Source organism: Vulpes lagopus, chromosome 13 (genome assembly GCF_018345385.1).
Source record: "Vulpes lagopus strain Blue_001 chromosome 13, ASM1834538v1, whole genome shotgun sequence".
NCBI lineage: Eukaryota > Metazoa > Chordata > Mammalia > Carnivora > Canidae > Vulpes > Vulpes lagopus.
This window is the reverse complement of record NC_054836.1, coordinates 28,265,215-28,284,760: the sequence shown is the minus strand read 5'-3', so window position 1 is coordinate 28,284,760 and position 19,546 is coordinate 28,265,215.

Below are 19,546 nucleotides of genomic sequence, written 5' to 3'. Positions count from 1 at the left end.
AAACTGTTTTTTTTTCTGCTTTTTACTTATATTCATTTATTATTTTTAATCTATCATAATCTTTTACTCCATCCCTTGAAAGGTAACCAGAGTTCTGGCATTTTTGATGGATTAGAGATCCAGTGCTACAATCTGCTTTACAGTTGTCCCCCAATCATGGTAAATGTGTTGGAAATATGATTCCTAATGTAACCCCTCATATATTTGAATATAATAGACCATATTAGAATCCTAAATGACTAAGGGAGGATATAACATTATCCAGAGAAACTGATAGTTTTGGGTTATACCAAATCCAAGGATTCGGGACACAGGAGTTTTCCGACAAACCATTGTAGACCAATGGTTTTCACACCTGTGCTTCATAAAGCTGGGAAATTTCAGGAGGTACTTTAGGGGTTAGGGTGGAGAGTAAGTGAGGTCAGGGCTGCAGCCTGTTATCTCCACTTAATCTAAACAGCTGGGTAAATGAAGAGTCTTTCCAGCCTAGGGACAAACAGAGGCTGGAATTTTGGCTTAAGAAATGAACATTTCTTTAATGGAGACATGTAAGGCTTTGGCTAGGGCTGAGAGTTGGGCATAACAGCTTTTTAATTGCTCCTTAAGTTCATACTGGGGTCTGATTCCAGAGAAGGATATGGGATAACTATGATAAGGTAGAAGGGCCTAACTTGCTCCCCACTTCCCTCTTCCTCTTGCACCACCATGATTTGAGCCCTGACATTACCAAAATACAGGCTTTAAAGAGACAGGAGATCCTGAAAATAAGAAATTTCTGCTACCTTCCCAGGATCACTCTTTCTACTCTGCCTCAAAACAAAACAAAACAGCCAAAAAAAAAAAAAAAAACATGAAAAACATTTGAGACAACAAAAAATATCTAAAGCAGTAGAGGGATCTCTTTTGGAAATGAACTAATCCACATCCACAGCAGCAAGAGACATGCTGTGATTTCTGTACTCTTTACAGGGGACTTTTGCAATCACAATATACATGCTGAAAATAGTCAATCATTGTTAGTCACCTGTTCATTAAAAAGCAAAACAAAGCCCTCAAATACTTTGTTGAGACAAGCGCACACATTAATGAGAGAAAATATTGAGATACCTATCTGGTGGAAAGCCCAACTTTAGATTGTTGGTAGGGACTGGAATAGACAGAAAGGAAGGTAAAACAGGTGATATAGAGCTAAGGGTTTATGCTAAGGGATGACTTAAGAGTTAAAGAATGAATCTCTTATAATTTCTACAAAATTTTGGTTTATGCAATAAATTTTATTGCCTTAAATAAAATTAATTCTTATTCTATCTTGGGGAGGATCTGAACCACTTGACAGGTTAAAATTATGTTTCTCTAGAGCATGATTTTAATATCAGTAGAGGTTAGGACTCATCAACTGTTGAAAGAATTGTTGTAAGGAGGAAGGTAACATTAGAATATTTGCTGAAGCCCTTAATTTATACCATGGAATTAAAATATCTGGGCGTCATCTTAAATCTCACTTGGACTTTCAAAGGTATGGTACACACTGCATCTATATTAAGATGTGAGCTATCAGAAAAGAAAGCATTTGATATTTATTGCTCAAATGTCATTTCATTAAGTTCCACACAACTACGTGGAGTGTTATTTGTAAAATAAGATGCCACTGCTTAGCAAATCAACTTCTTATTCAGAAAGAAGATGAGGCTTTGTTTCAATGTAATTTTCTATGAAATATTTTATAGAATATAATTTGTTTAAAAAATCCCTCTCATGAGAAATATTGAATGCTTGAAACAGAGTGAACTCATTCTGCAAAAAATCAGGTGTTTCCTCCTGATATTGACAGTAAGAAGAATAAAAATAAAACCACCTTTATATACAGTGAACAAATTTCTTGCCCAATTTAGTTGGTGTTAGATTGACAGGCTAAACCCAGAGCTATAAACTTCTGATCCAGTATAATTTTAAGATTACATGGCTAGGTCTATGTTACCACCCAAACTTTGATATATTTGGGCAGAGTAACTGGTTTAAATCAACCTTTTAAAACACACAGTCTAGAATTATACTTAACTCTTGTTAGATATTTCCGAATCCTACATGCCCACTTGGTAATGGCATAAAAAACTGATCAGTTGGATACTTCATACATATATAGTGTATTTGTTTTATTTTTATGACACCAACTTCTTCTTAAAGTCCATATGATTTCAACCACAGAAGTTATGCCTCTTTGGAAAGAAAGGGAGAATGACAGATGCTGATTGTTTCATTACTGGATCCTGTAATCTCTGATAGGGAAAGCTTAGCATGGTATATTGGGAAGGAAAAAAAAAAGCCTAAAATGCCTTCATATTGAGGTAATATCCAGAAATGACGTGTTAGCTCTCACAAGGAAATAAAGAATATCCACTTACAGTCTTCCCATTCAAAATAGCCTAAATTGACATTTTAACACCTTATGGCTTATTTCCATTTTTTGGTAGAAGAACTTTAGTTATATACATTTTTAAAATCCCATTTTATATCACTATTTTAACAGTTAATATCCTTAAATAGTGGGATTAGTGCTGAATTTACTGCTCTTCATTGTAGTTTCTCCAATATTCATTTTCCCATGATTTTATCTATCTTTTGCAGTCAGAAGAACATATTATATATAATGAAAAGTCAACCTGCAGCATTTTTCTAGGTAGATTTAAGTTTCTGAAAGTGAGGAAACATGGAACTATTTTAGACAGATTCTGTAGGAAGATGCGGAGAATGAACTTCAAGCTGTAACTGGCTTCTGAGTTCAAGGGATGTCAATAGGACCCCTATTCCTTGTCTGTCTTTGGATTGGTTCCCTTCTCAGGCTTTATGGAGGAAAGTTACATGGTTTAGCCTCACAGAATCACAAGATCATTTCAACAGAAGGATCTGTTTCTCAAGTAACTCCAAATCCTATGGTTCATTTTTATTGATACTGACTAGATTTGAGGTGGGTGCCCACCCTGAATCCATCATTTTAGGCAGAAAGAGAATAGTCTGATTTCATGCTTATTCCATGCATTCCCTCCCTGGATCCCAGGAATTAAATCTGAAGAACATGGCTGAGAATGGAATGAAGAGTTTACCCAAATCAAAGTTAAGGTAGCTTTATGGTAAGGGGAGGCATAGATGCTGGGAATAAAATTAATTTCACTGGAGCTTTTATGACCACACATTCTCCTTAATGTTTTCCTGCCTCATCTACTGACAGATTTGTTTCTTCATGTACTTTCTGTAACTTCCCATCACCCAAATAGTTTCAAATACTTCGCTGATTCCTCATCTCATCTCTCTTCTTGTCGGCTCTCACTGTATCCCTTAGGCAATTTGATCTGCTTTGAATGTTTTTATCAGCATAGCCATATGCTGATACTTACTAAGTCTTTATTTCTGTCCCCGCTTTCTCTCCTTTGAGCAAGGCCTTCATGTCTACATATCTAACAGACGTCTCTGCTTGCATGTCTCTTCAGCCTTCACTAGTCTTATAGTGAAAGTCTTATGCAGCCTTGTGAATCTGATTTTCCTTTTTTACCTTAGAGAATGCCACCTCCTCTCCTGTTCTTAAATATTCAGTCAATTTTCAGTCTTGTCCTTATTCCTTGACAATATCATTGTGCTTCTATTTTCCCTGCCACTATCATCCCTTGCCTGCATTGCAGGAGTGGTTTTCCATTGAACTCCACCAAGGCTGAGCTCCACTCTAATCCTCCCTTCTCTCTTGCTAAGGTAACTTTTCTGAAATAGGATAATGTCATTTTTTCACTCAAATCCCACAAATGTTTTTTCCCCATTGCATTTTGGATAAGATCTATTAATGTTGCTTATGAGGGATTTTATGCTCTAGCCTCTCCTTTGTTGTCTAGCCTCATCTCTCATCACCCAGGCCCTGAATTATTGGGTCATAACAACTTGCACTGGCTTGAATGGGTGGTTTTTTCTTGAATTTTCTTTAGGCATTTGGAGGTATTGTCATCCCTACATGGGAGATCAACATTTTATCTAATTATTTTCTTTGTCAATGACAAGTCACCTTTTTGCTTATTCTAAAACTGAGATATATGCCTCTCCTACCCATTCTAGAGTTTTATACTCTGGTTTGAAATTCCTTACTGGACTTTCTTGCCCAGTAGATTAAATAACTTTTGAGGATAGGGACTCTGTTTTAATCACAGTAGTATTTCTAGCCCCTAAGACAGTGCCTGGTGCTAAGCTGTCTCCCAAGATAATGTTTCTTGAGTTTGTGAGAACAGTTGTTACCTCATGTTACAAAGAACCCTCATAGCCACAGGGAAGTTGTGGCTTCTACAATCACTGCCTTAATGTAAAAGTGGTAGTAGGCAAGTATTTTAGCTTTATAGTCAGGTGTTAAATTTATCTGCAGGTTTTTGGGACAAAGTCAATCAGAGTGGTCTTGCTGGAGACGATCATGTTCCTTTATCTTCGGAGTTTATTGGCATCAAATGAGATAGTTATCTCTTTCTTTCTCTCTCTCCCTCTCTCTCTTTTGAAGTGCCTATATAACATCTCAATAATGACAGATTGATTAGGTTTCATCTCTGAAGAGAGTTGATAGCCTACCTTGAGGGCAGGAATCATTACCTTTAGTTGATCATTAATCCCCATGAAATATCCTTCCTCCCTCAACAGTAATTGCTCTTATAAATTGAAAAGTGGAAATATATTTATGCAAGCCTGAGAATTTCTGTTTTCTGCCATTTCAGTTGTATGTACAAGGTATTTCTAGAGACTTAATGTTCTGTACTTAGGCTTCTCAGATTGCTTAATACAGGTTTCCACACTCAGCTTATATAGTGGATAAGATTTCCTCCATCACTTCTAACCCAATGATCAAAGCAACAATCAAAACCCATTTCATGTGAATGCTATTCTGAAGAACATTTGTACATTTTCCAACAGCCAATCTGCCTTATTACAACATAAGTCAGTTGATACTTCTGGTTGCCTGTTTATATCATAAGGTTTTCTTGTAAGAGGATTCTTTACTTTTACAGAGGCAAAGCTATATAAGTGAGAAAGAAAGGGGGAAAAATAATCTCATTGGAAACTAAACATTTGCTACCTAGTGAAGAGTGTTTATGTTTTAAGGCCATTGTTTTTATTTGTTATGAAGACTAAAGGTGATTTATTTCTATGAGTATATATAGTGAAATTGACAGATAGATGTTTGAGACCATCCCATAATGAATAACTTAAATTATTAGGGTTTCTCTAGATGTGTTACTAGGTTTTCTTCTGTGTAATGGCAAAAAACTTGATGCTATATATATATATATATATATATATATATATATATTTGATGCTATATATTTTAACTTAGGTTTGTGGCTGCTTAGACTCTCCTATCTGATCTCACCTGTAGTAGTAACAAACATTGGTGTTATAGCTGGCCACATTTTGTGCTCTGCAAGAGAAAACAGTTCCTGGTTGAATTATTGTGCAATTAGTAACATTTGCAATGAGCTCTGAGCAACTGAGCCAGCATTCTTAGATCATATAACTTGAGACATGTCATATAACCTGTGATGATGATCTGTGGGCAAGACCTAGTCATTCTTGAAGTGGCCTCCATTTCACAAGGAAACACATTTCCTACAGGCTCCTTTTTCTTCCTTCATACTTGAGTAGGAGAGTGAATGGAGCTGATGAATCTGGCACAAAGACAAATATTGTCATTTTTGAAGGTAATGGAAGTTCCTTTCTGTTTCACATTTAATACATTATTATACTTGGGGGGAATTGTGAGATTTTTCTGCTTTTCACATTATCTAAAATACATTAAAATTCAAATCATACAGAAATACTTTTGCCCATTTCCATGGCCATCACAACAACTCACCTATCTTGGGAGCAAGATGAACTGTTGTTCCCTTCCTATCAAGCCAGGTATGATTCATGACTCATTCATTAGTTCTTATTTTGCACTAAAAATCACTCTATATGCTACCCTTTTTCTTTCTTTTGCTTTTATATGGTTTCTAATTAGCTTCATAAATGTACAGAATGTTTTAGATTTCAGCCTTTGAGGGTAATTGTTTTAGATTTTTATAATCTTGAAAAAGCTGCTGGAGAAATAATACACCTTACAAAATGTTAGTGATGATGATAAGAAGAGCACTTAGAATGGTACTGGGTATGAAGTCCATCAGGTTGTGTTTTAATTTTGGCTCTCTCAGAGTTGAGCTACTTAATTTAATATAGATCACTTAATTATTCAGAGACTCAGGTTCTCAGAAATAATAGGAATTGCCTCAGAAGTCTACCATAAATAATAAGTCTATGCTAAAGTCCTTATCATTCTGTCTGGCTGGGTAGGCAAGAAATGTTTTGTTTTGCTTTTTAAAGATTTATTTATTTTAGAGAAAAAGAGAGGCTGAACATGAGTGGGAGAAGGGGTAGAGGGAGCAGGACAAGCAGATTGCCTGCCGAGCCAGAGCCCGACAGGGGATTCCATCCCATATCCCATGACCCAGGCCCACTGAGATAATGACCTCAGCTAAAACCAAGATTTGGACACTTAACTGACTGAGCTACCCAGGCACCCCAGAAATCAATGTTTTTAAATTAATAATACCTAAATTAAGGGTTATTTTAACAGATCAAACAAACAAAACATGTATCGAGGATTGAATTACAGTTGAAGCTAGTGTAAATACAGTGAAGTCTAATTTCAAAATAAGAACAAGTGAGACTGAATTCAAAAGGTTTTATCCCACTTCTGCTAAGTTAATGTTTGCCTTCATAAGTTTTTGTATTACATCGAGGAAATGATCAGATTTTTAAATGGCCTTGACAAGTTGGACAAATACACTGTTGAATAAGCTGAATTTTTCAACAACAAACTTATTTGTAAAGCACATTTACCATAGAGATATCTAAGTAATAATAAGATAAAAAAGGCTAGAGATTACAGTATGCTTTCTGTAAATTAGCGATATATTTATAATGGCTTCAAAATACTATGGAACTATTGTAGAAAGATATAAAATATAAAGATATGAAGTAAAAAGTGAATTTATACTATAAATCACTAATCTGCTCATCATGGTTATGCATTAATTCATTTAATAAACGCTAAGAACCCACAGTGTGTTAGATCCTAAGCTAGGTTCTGTGAATACCAAAATCTAGAAAGTAGTTCCTTGCTCTTCCAGGACTATGATCCAATGAAAAGCTATTAAAAACATTTATATATATAGAAAATTGTATGAAAGGCAGAGAGAACAACAGAGAGGTCTAGGGACCAGGAAAAGTTTCCCTGTAGTTTGATCAGTAACGAAAGAGCAGGAGTTGGCAATATTTTTGGGTGTGCATGTGTGTATGCACATGTCTATGCTCGTATTTGTATTTGTGTATGAGGACAGAGAAAGAGAAGGTTGCATGCAGTAAGTAAGCTTAACCTCAGAGACCTGAAAATGAGAGCCGATGTGTGTGATCTATAGTGAAGAGAATGAGGGCTGGAAAGGAGATCAAGCTAAAAGAGTGGTCTAGTGGCAGATCGTAGACTCTTCTTTTAAGCCTTAAAAAGCATGAAAGATTTTGTTAAGAAGCCACTAAAGTGTTTTAAGCAGAAATGATGTGGTCAGGTGTTGTTGTTGTTAAACTCAGTTTTAATAATTTTATGGTTTATTGAAGTAATACTTAATTTGTGACCACATAAATAATAAATGGAATGCAGCACCAGGAGAAGATAGAGAGTATTGCCAAATATTTAACAAGTTAAAAATAGTGGGGTTTTTTTCTGTCTTTTCTTTTCTTTTTTTTTTTTTTTCTTTTAAAGAAAATATGTAATAGGGGATAGTGCTTCTCAAACTATCTGTGGTGGAAGACTAGTTTCTTTTTGTTATCTGCCACAGACTGATAGCTTTATTAAATGCAATACAGATGAATTATTTAGAAAATAAACTTAAAAATATACCATGTAAGCCTCCATTTTTTATTAGATTCAGTAGCATAATTTTGCATTTCCATAAGTATAATCAGAACAAACATAGGGAAAGAGGAAAAAGTCACTGAGATTGTACACATTGCTCATTGAAAGTGTGTGGGTGATTAACATTTTTATACTTACCTCATTGCAGGCCATTAAAAAAAATAGGTCACAAACCACATTTGGAGAGAGTCTTGCATTAGCAATTAGTTTATATACTGATGATATCAAAAATTTGTTCCCTGGAGTTTTTTAAGGGTAAGAAAAATGAAATCAAATTAAGATCTGTGAGAGGCATTTGCTTACCATGTATAGGGACACATAAAACTTAAACTTGCTTCATTAAAATCAAGGAATATTACAGTAATTTTTCTCTGGTTAATAAAAATGGCTTTGGTATCATTTTGCTTGTCACACCACCCTTATAATCCCAAAAGTATCACATTGACCTATTCTTGCAGGTTGTAAGAACCCATGAGTTTGACTTTATTTTCTAGAGCATTGTTATAGTGGCCATGTTGAAATTCTAATGTTAGTCTGTTTATAGTTATTTTCTAAGAAACAGCATGGAAAAAAGGGATTGAACTATTCAATTAATACTTGATTTTAATATGTTAGATACTAGAAAGCAGGAGGGAAGTCTACAAATGAACAGCTACATGGATATATAGATGCTATTGGAAGTTTAGAAATTAACTTGACATTCAGTTATCTATTTAAAACAATATAGACAAAATTCATTAATTTGAAAATTTTCCATTTTTCCTTAAGCATTTATTAACTCATTAATTTAACCCATCTTCACTGAGCGTCTATTATAAGTCTATGACTGTGTTAGGAGCTAGGATTATAGAAAATATGACTCCCTGTGTGAAAATTGCTTATCTAGGGAAAGGCGGGCAAAAACATAAGTAGCCACAATCGATAGTTTAATCATTGGAGTAGTAACCAGAACAGAAGTTTAGTTTTAGGAAAGACTAAAACTCTTCTACATCTTCCAGGAGTGGACAGATATCATTGTGATAAGTCTGAGGCTCTGCAATACAGAATGATCAACACATGTATTTGAGGACTCAGTGCAATTTCCCAAGTTCCATCATTTTCCCTAGCCAGTGTTCTTGATTTTTTTTTTTTTTTCTATCTGGCATTCTTAAATGACTCTTCCCAATTTTACTTTATTCCTTTTTTTTTCCTATTGGGACTATGTCCTATCATTAGCATCTAACAATAATCAACTGGTTATGATTAACCAGTAACAATTGTAGTAAAATTAATAAATACAAAGTAACTCATTTATTGTCTATTTTGAGCCAGTCACTTTGCAATTTTTATCTAATCCATTCAACAATTGAGAGAGGTGCCCATCTTACGGATGATGAAATTAAGGTAATTTGCCTAAGATTATTTAGTGTTTGTGTGGCAACCTGAGAAATCAAGCCTAGACAATACCACTATAGTGTTTTTGCCACATTAGTCCATCATTTTTTTTCTGATTTCCTCACTGCTGCCCAAATCCTTTGTTTTGGTACCTACCTGCATTCCAACTCTTCATCTCTGAAGAACAATCTAACTCAGTGACTTTACCAGGTCTTTATTTCTCTGGGTTGTCTGCTTCTCACAAAGAATTGATCTATTCACTTAGCTGATGAGCTAAGCTTCTCTCAATCTGAAAGTGTATTTTTGAATATCGAAACCCATCTCAAATCTATTTTTGAAAGAAGTTAAGATCTAAATCTTCAGTATATCGGTTTTATTTAATCATTGAAAGAGCATAATAAATAAAATGGATCTGGTTCTACAGCAAAGTATTAGAGAAAAAGACTAAAAAACTGTTAGTTAAGCCCTATTCTGCTTACTCTCATAAATTAGCATGAATACTTGCATTCTCTACCTTGTATTTGGCAAGCTTTGGGCATTTTAAATTAATGAATTTCTCAACCACTTAGGGAGGAGATTTAAAACAAAGTTTACTCTCAAGATGTAACTCAAGACTGAGTTATACCACTGTTTTATTATTCCTAATGGCACTGAGTCAATCCACAGATATTTCATCCTGCAATTTTCTGCTGTTATGAAAATGCATAATGTTAATCATTGTAATACTTTATAATCTGACCATAAACCAATGTTTATAGTCAGTTAATCATTGTATTACTTTGCTTTAGGTAATTTAGTACATTACCATAATGTAGCAATCTACTTAATATAAATTTTAAAGTGAACACAATAAAAGTTGTATAGCATTAATATATTATACATGCTAACCTGAAATTTTAAAATATAGCTGAAGTTTGGACAGAGTTCAGATGTTCTATGACTTTGGTTTCTTCTGCCTTTGCTGGGAAAAGAGGGAACACTTAATGAAAGGCTGAGAAGTACACTGTTACTCTGCCCCCAGTTATTTATGCATCTGTCACAACCTGCTTCAGGTAAGAATATCTTTGGGTATCCACAGGCCGCCTCTTAGGAATCTACAACTACTCATTTTTGAAAGACTGAACTTTGATTAAGGGCAACATACCCCAAATTAAAAAAAAATCAGTAAGTTTGGGAATAGTTGGCAGTAATTTGAACAAAGTGAAATATGCTTCACTTACAACAGACTTTCAGGATTTTTTTTTTTTTTTTTTTTAATGAACGCTTTTAGAATTAGCACTAAGATTCCAAGACAATGGAATTGGGTGTTATCTTGGTTTTGAAAACACATGTACTGAGCGGCTGCTAGATTCTAGACACAGTGTTAAGTGCTTTCCTTGTGCATCATTTAGTCCTCATTGTAAACCTGAGGTAGAGATTGCAGTCTTGGGATGGAAAACTTGAAAAGCTGGTAATGCCAAGCAGTGGTGGTAGTTGGGATTTTTATTTTTATTTTTATTTTTATTTTTATTTTTTTTTGGTAGTTGGGATTTTTAGAAAAGAGCCAAGAACTCTGTACATGGGGGCCTTCCCTCTGTTCTTTCTATGATGATGAAGACTATGGATACTGTGGGCATGTTCATGGCTCCCAGCCACCAAAGTCTCAGCATCAGCATCTGGCATGCCCACACCAATGGGACTAGGTGGTGGATTCAAGAAAGAGATAGAATATTGTTATGAATTTGAAAAGGGCTGAATATATGTAGCTCTGATGTGAACGAAAATCAGCCAATAGTTCCCAGCTATCAGCCTCTATGTTAACCAAACTTTGATCACATTGGCCAAAGAAAATTTTGGTGCATATTAAAATCACCTGGGAATTCCTTTAAAATGGCTACAGTTATGTGGTTACTTGCATTTTAAAAGTATTTGGACTGTCTTCAAATGATGAAGTCCTTTGAGGACTGTTATTCCTGAGGAGACGTTCAGAATTACACTATCTTTATGTGGATTTGTTCTATGATGTGAACTATATTTTTAAAATGTTGACTTAATCTATGTCCTGTACTTGTTTTTCTTCTTTCATCCCTACCAGTGTGTGGTGAATAATGAAACACATTAATTTGATTAAATGATTGAAACAGTTTTTTGTTTTGTTTTGTTTCAGTGTCTTTTACAAAACAATTTTCTCTGCTGTATGCTTTGGATTTAGAGAAAAATAAATGAAACAGCTAAAACTGCAAAAGCAGTGATAAGAGACACAGTGAGAAGGCTAGTTCCTAAACGTGATACTCACTAGAATCACCAGGTGGTCTTTGAAAACTTTCAAAGGCAAGGCTACACCCCAAACAATTGAATGATAATCGGGTAGGCGAATGGGTAGTCAGTTACAGGTACCAGTACTTTTGCAAGTTTCTCAGAGATTGTAGTATGTCAAAAAAGTTAGGGAATCCCTCACCTATTTTATGTTGCATAATGGGCATGACTTTCTTTCTTTCTTTTCTTTTTTTTTTTTAGAGATTTTATTTATTTATTCATGAGAGACAGAGAGAGGCAGAGACACCGAGGGAGAAGCAGGCTCCCTGCAGGGAGCCCGATGTGGGACTGGATCCTGGACCCAGGGGTCACACCCTGAGCCAAAGGCAGGGTCAACTGCTGAGCCAAAGGCAAGGTCAAAAGCTCAACTGCTGGGCCACCCAGGCGTGCCTGGGCATCACTTTCAAACTTGGCTTTATTCTGTTTGAAGTAAGTCTGCCTCAGATTAAATATTTTCATGCAGTAATTTTGTCTGAACATATACATAACAATGAGTAGAGATTATGTAATGCCCTCTGCATTTCATGAGTGAATGTCATCGGGCTAGACTGTGAGGCTGTAAAATTCTTCTCACCGTATTTTAGAAAATAAGACAATGGAGTATTGGGAGAAATATCTTCATTTAAATAAAATTCACAGAAAATAAAGTCACAATAAAATATTTGTATTTGCAATAATGACAATATCATTAAATTTCAGCACTATATTTTCCAATTATTAGTTTTGATTGTTAGTGCCTTTATAAGAAGCTTATTATGAATACTCAGAAAAAGCAAAATTAGTAAATAAGAAATCAAACCTTTTTTTTCTTGGGCATGTGTTTTCATTGCTTTGATGAAAGTATATGCAGACTTAATACTGACATTAAAAATGTCTATAACCAAAGCAACACCTGATGCTTACTGACTATCTCTTTTAGGTTCTTTTCTTTTTAGGTTCTTTTTAGGTTATTTCCATTCTTGAAACTGACTTTGGTATTCCATTCTCATATTGAAAAGGAAATGGACATTCAGAGAGACCAACTTTCATAACTAATGAAGTGGCAAAACTGGGACATTAAGCTAGAGTGGTCCAACTGGAAAGCATAAGTTTTTTTGTTTATTGGATCTTGTGTTTCTCATTACGAGAATTAAATACATTCTGATTTCATTGAAATTTACACTCTTCTTTCCACTATGTCTGCCACTTAACTGTAGATGATGAAGATAGAGTTCAAAGAATTACTTCCTGGCCTGAACATAGTCAAAATCAGGAGGGGTGTGTGTATATTTTGTTAAGTGTGTAAATTTTGAAACTGGTTTTACACATATAAGGGTGAGATAAAAACAAAAATTACATGCTGGTGGGGATTAAAACTGTTGAGCTTTTGGAAATTGGCTCACTCCTATGTTTGCCGCAACCAGTCTGGTGCTTTGTGTCACACTTCCCTGCCATATGCAGGCACATTGGCTCTTTTCCTAGGGAAATTGTTTATTTTAAAACACACTCAGTAGACACTATTGGCTAAACAGTGGTTGTCCCTGTTTTCTGCCATACGGAACCTAATATTTTGTGATTGTAACTCTAATGGCTTCTTGTGTTCAAGTGACAAAAATCCAACTCATACTAGCTCAAGCCAAAACAAACAGCAAAACAAAAACAACAGAAACAAAACTCAACAAACAATGGCCACATATTTATTCAAAGGATTCTAGGGGCAGTTCAACCTCTGGAGGAACTTATGTAAGAATGATGCTCCTTTAGGGCGTTCAGGCACAGAGAGGCAGTCTGTATTTTCATTAGGCCTTCTGTTTTATCTTATTTCTTGTATTTCTGTATGTGTTCACCTTGTTCTGTTCCGTTCTTTCAAGTACATAAGAATGTGTAGGGGAGATGGCAAGGGGCCCAGGGCAGCAGTGCAGTTCATGTTTATATCATCTAAATTTCAGGATCTGATAGGTAGGAATTCTTATCATGATAATTCCCAGACTAAAGGTAAGAAAAACTGGCACTAATGTCTCTGCCTGTTCTGGTTTGGGTCCCCTGCTTTCTCCTGAAAGGGTTGCTGTGGCCAGGCCCGGATTGCATGCCTAATCCTCAGAGTACAGGGTTTAGCACCATCCCCTTAACTCTAGAGATGGAGTAGGGAGACAATTGAGCCTGAAGGGAAGGGAAAGAGTTTGTTCCAGAAGAGGATGAAGAAAGAGCATGTAATGGGCTAAAGTGATTGGTGACCATCACCCCAACATTCCTTTGAGTTCTTTGTGTTAATTGGTTTCCCACATCACTTGGTAATGGACTAGGCTTATAAGGTTTGATACCTTACCTATTACCAAAGCTAACTGGGGACACAGTTACATTTTTGAAAAGATGGTGAAACTATGAGAAATTAGAGTACCTAGCTGTCATTTTGGTTTTGAATGATAGATAAACGTGTAGAATTCAGATGAAACCAAGGCCATTCACTCTAACAATTTCATTATTTTTCTGGACCTCTTATGCCTCCTCAGTTTCATGGGAGGTTAACAGTACTTGTGAGGTAGAATTTTACATGGATTCAAGGAGATCATTTAAAAAAGCTTTTAGTCAAGAACTTGCCATGTTAGTAAATACTCAATGTGTGTTAACTAATAGTAAAAACAGTTAACAAATCTACAAAGAACAACAAAAACTCTATAGTTTAATTATGAGGTAGAGATCAGAATGAAATTGTCATGTAAGAGTATTTTCACAATAGGCTTCATTTTATAATATATGTATTATATCATGTATATGTATATGTATAATATGTATATTATATGTATTGTATGCATTTATGTAATTGCACATGTGTACATACATACTACCTTTTAAGGTAAACAGCTTTTTAAAAATATGTATGAGCCAGGCATGTGGAATTTCAACCACTTCCTTATTAATGTCAGCTTTGTTTCAATGCTTTCCTTATCACTGGCCAAACCTTGAACCTTTATAATTTTTACACTTGAATCTTTCCTTTTGAAATTCTATTCCACATCTGTATATCTTCATGGAATCCTAAACCTGGTTTCCAATGCCTCATCTTTATGAGGAATATTCTATAAAAATCACTTTTGATTTAGGAAGTATTAAAACCAACATATTATAAAGCTTTTAACAACATCTTTGTATTTTTCACAACTCCTTGTGTAATTTTTGTCACTTCTCTGTAAATATGTGAAATATATAGAAACAACAGTCTATTTGATATTTATAACAAATAGGTGGCATGTCCAATGAAAACTGAGTATTTGGAAAGTTAGTTTCATATTGAGAATCCATTTCACTAGGCATATGTGGATGGAGAATTAGTATCTTTGTTAGAGTGCTTCACTGGAAAAAAAAAGTACCAAACTTAAAAACAGAACAACACTTTATTTTGCAAGACACACAAAACTGTTTTTAAGAAAAATATAATTGTTGACCACCAGATGGCTCTCATATTTTTAAAAATTCAGCAGAAAGAGTCGAAACTCTATTCAAAATAAATAGAATTAAAAAGGATTGTTTTTTTAAAAAGTGGCACAAACTTAAACATATGAACATAATTGAAATCCTATAATATTTGGAGATTTCTCTTTAAAAAAATGTATGAAGTATATATGAATAGCATGATACAAGGTACCTTTTGGGTTTTTATTCCAGTCTTTGAAAATACCATGCTGTTGATAAGTCAAGGTGGAAGAATAAGTATTAGCAGACAAAAAACTGTCAGAGGATAGAGTGGCTTTACTAATTTCATGTGATGTTTTAAAAAAACCAAACATCATGTCTCATAATTAATATAAGGACAAATCCAGATGCACTTGGGCTTCTAGGTTTTGATATGACACATATTATTGATTGCACATATTTTTCAATGACATGGCCTCTTTCTAGAAGTATCATTCCACAGGGCTTTTAGCAATAATGTCACATTAGAAATTAAGGTTCTCCATAGAAAGCAAAAGAATTTTGACCTGTGTCAACGGTGGAGCTGATTCCTAGCCGGGGATGCATTCTGCATCCCAGCTCAACTCTGGACATTGCTGGCATCACAGTGTTTCGAAGGATGTCTTTTACTAGTCTTAATATGTAAGCTATTGAGATAAAAGACCCTACACTTGTTGCTCTGAGCAGTTTTTTGAAGGCTAAGCTGCCTAATTTGCCTTTCATTAAAAGCTCTAGTGCAGTTTTATGATTTGTAGTCACTGAGCCGTTGAGCCATCAGAGCATACGATTCTATTTTGAGAATTTTTTCTGGTCAATAAAAAAGGCATATGCCTCCATGAGTCATCTTCACTGAGCAAACTCCAAGGAGGAGTTGACCTGCGCTTCCGCCCTGCTACTGCGCTTCCCCTACCTTTTCTTGTCAGCACAGAGCTTGCCCCTGTGCCTCCCACCACAGAGAAACCAGAAATGTGGAGACAAGGTCTCCTTAGCCCATATGGTTTTATTTGTGTTCCGCTGGCACAGTTATAGTCATACAGTAACCAACATAAATTTTTAGTTTTATTATCACCTCTAAAAAGAGACAGAAATGTGAAAATTGAAGCCAGAAGGTTTGTATCACAGGATTAATTAGGCAGGGCCAACTGGAGTCTCACTCCTCCTGGCAGCCAGTGCTTCAAGAAGGTGCCTGCCTTCAATTATGGAGCGCACAAAGCAATTAAAAACCCTGTTTCTTTTTCCTGAGGTGTTACTTGTTACTTGATAAATCTCTTTTTTAAAATTCTCTGGGGATCTGAACTGGCTTGAGGTGCAATCTACTGGGGTAGATATTCATGAAAAATTGATTTAGCTCTAGCCTAAGTGCAATAGGTTTAAAATAAACCTGAAAGGAATGAACAGTGTGTTTCTTGGCTGACATTTTATTGGCCATTTTTTTAATGCACAAAAGACTAGATAATTAAGAATTGAGACATTATGGATCTCCACCAGGAGATATGAATCGAATTGGTCAGCCATCCAAGGCATTTTATCCTAAGTCACGCTACACATTTGATTAACCTTTTTCACAGGGCGATTTGTACAGTTCTGTGGACAACAATGTGGTGTGCATAAGTCAGAATTAAGTGCATGCCTCCCAGAACCCACATCCCCTTTCTAATAGAGAATTGGCTCTCTCTGAAATTATATCTTTCTGTCTGATTTATGTCTTTGTCCATTGGGATTTGAAACTTAGGTCTGTTGTTCTATTTCTCCAAAAGGGACTTTTGTTGCTTTTCACTGTTTCTGAAAAGTACCTTATTATCCTAATTCTGGCACTATGTAAATATTTGGAAGCGAGCTTTGTGTTCTGTGCAGTTAGTTTTGTGGACTGGGATTTTACCACTACTATGTAAATTACCTAGCTAACCCTTTCCTCTGAAATATAAATAATTTAAAATATGCAATAAGTACTGAGTATAACTGGTACAAAGAATAGTGCTCTATCAAGACATATGGGCTTAAGCTTTATCAGTGATCTCATACTTCCTGTTGAAAAGAGAAGCAAAATATCTTTTAAATCAATAGGCTAAAAACCATCACTGTAAATACAAGAAGGAGACTCTACTTTCACTTGAAAAGCATGTTATGTACAATTTAATGAAACAAAGGCAACAATGGACTCCCATCCATATTATTTTCTATGGTTTGTGCTTCTGAATTAAAAACATTTACTTCAAGTTAGCTATGATAAAATATTATTTTATCTCATCCCTGCTTTTTATATTATTTCTTCCTCTTAAATTTGAATATAATGTAAAGGTTAGGCATATTATTATAAAAGAATTATTTAATAAATGCTGAGATTGTAAAAATATTCTATATGGTGATTATGATCAGCAAAAACTTTGTAACATTTTAGTGAAGATAAATTTTGACGATATGACTCTTGAAATCTAGATTCTAGTCACTAGAAATTCTGATTTTTGAGGTTTTTATTATGGATTATTTAGTACGTGTATCTCCATCCTCACAAAAGCTGATAATTGGTTTTGTTATTGGCCAGGCTTGACCTGATGTGTTGTTCCTCCTTAATGGGTCTAAATGTTTAGAAGAAAATGCCCCAATGACACTAACTTAGAAAAAAAAGGTGCCAGAAAATATTTTCTAATATTTTCTATTTCCTTGTATGCTCTCTTCATACAAGTTTCAGCAATATGTACTTAAACAGAAAATCTGTTTTGCCACTGGTCTTAGTGAAAGTAACTACTTTGTCATTTAAGTGAAGCAGTCTGAAGAATGCAGTTTGTGACATTGTAATTTTGATTTGGACATTGGTGGTGGGTAGGCTTTCAGGAAATCAGCAAATTGGGGGTCTAAGAGCCTTTTATGATCCTGTCTTCTCTTTTGAGCTCTCTACTATGTTTACTGCTATCCTTGAAGTTCCTCAGTAGGGTAGACTAGATCCCCAGATGGTCCCATGAGTCCTGCCTTCTGGCATTCAAGTCTTATTATACTACCCTGCCCTTGTGTCTGGGTGGGACCTATTGATATAAAGGATGCCACTCCAGTGAGAGATTATGTGACATGACAAAGCTGAAGAGATTTTGCAGGTGCAATTAAGGGTTCTAATCAATTGATTTAAGTTAATCAAAAGGGATAGGATTTTGGGTGGGCTTGAGCTGATCTTTAAAGGAGGGACTAGAGGTCAGAGACTTGAAAAACAGCAGCTTCTCTCTCCTACTAGCCCTGAGGAAGTATGCCACTGACAAGGAAGTGAATTATGAAAAAAGTGAATTATGAAAAAACAAAAAATACTTAGGTTTGAAAATAGATCCTGAGCTTCAAATCTGCCCCCAAGTCTGAGTCCACACTTGATTGCAGCCTCAGGGGACCCTGAGCAGTAAACCCAGCCAAGCTGTTCCTTGACCCATGGAAATTAGGATATAATAGTTTGTTACATGGCAATGGATAACACACCCAACACTCTAGGTCATGTTCTAGACAACTTTTTCCCAAAATTTACTTGGTACATGAATGCCAAAGTATATTAATTGGTGTTACAGACTACACTGGTTAACTGAGCAAAAACTCTGAAACCTGCTAGAGACAGGCAACTAGGTTTGTCAAAAGGTTTGCTCTCCTAATATGCAATATGATTCTCAAAGAAGAATTAACATAAGCAGTATAATATCCCACATTTCTTAGGAACCAGTTTCTTTTTTCCAGGTGGCAACTTAGAAAGCAGTGTTCAAAGGAATCCCCTTTAAGAAAAGAACTTTTGGGTCAATTCGCCATTTTAGCTTTAAAATCAGGACCCTTCTCTCTCTAAGTTAGGAAACTGCTACTAGATCAAGTAAATTAACTCACATTAACATTTCAGTGGTTGTTAGGAGAACAGTATGTTGAACATTCTGGAGTGTTTTTACTTTAATATAACCTTGAAAATAATAGAGCTTTAACCAAAAGAAATGTATTTCTATTTATGGAGATTTTAGCAAATTCCAAAACAATGACTCCATCTGCAGTGGAGCTGTTAAAATTCAAAATTATAAAGATAATGGGCATTTTATAATCTCATTACATTCTTGCTAAAGCCCTATCGTTTCCATTCCTAGGTAGATGTATGCATATGACAAAACAAAGGTCATAGACTGTGTTCCCAAGATTTTCAGCATGCCATTTCCTTTAAACGAAATTGTTGGAAAGTGAAAAATGCTACCAGGGAGGTTTTTCCCTCTCTTCAGTGACAAAGCCATTTTTCAAGTCTCTACCTCTTACCTGATAAAGTTCCCAAAGAGTCAATTTACTTTCTTTACCTCCTTAAATTTGCTTGTTCCCACTGGGCCTCTTGAGATCATTGCCACAGAATCATTGTGAATAATTTCTACAATCTTTTCTCTATTTTAGCTGTCTTTGGATATTAGTATATAGCTTTGAGTGACTGAGAAAATGAATTGAATGTAACTGGGTACCAATTAATAGCATTTCACTGAATTAATTTAA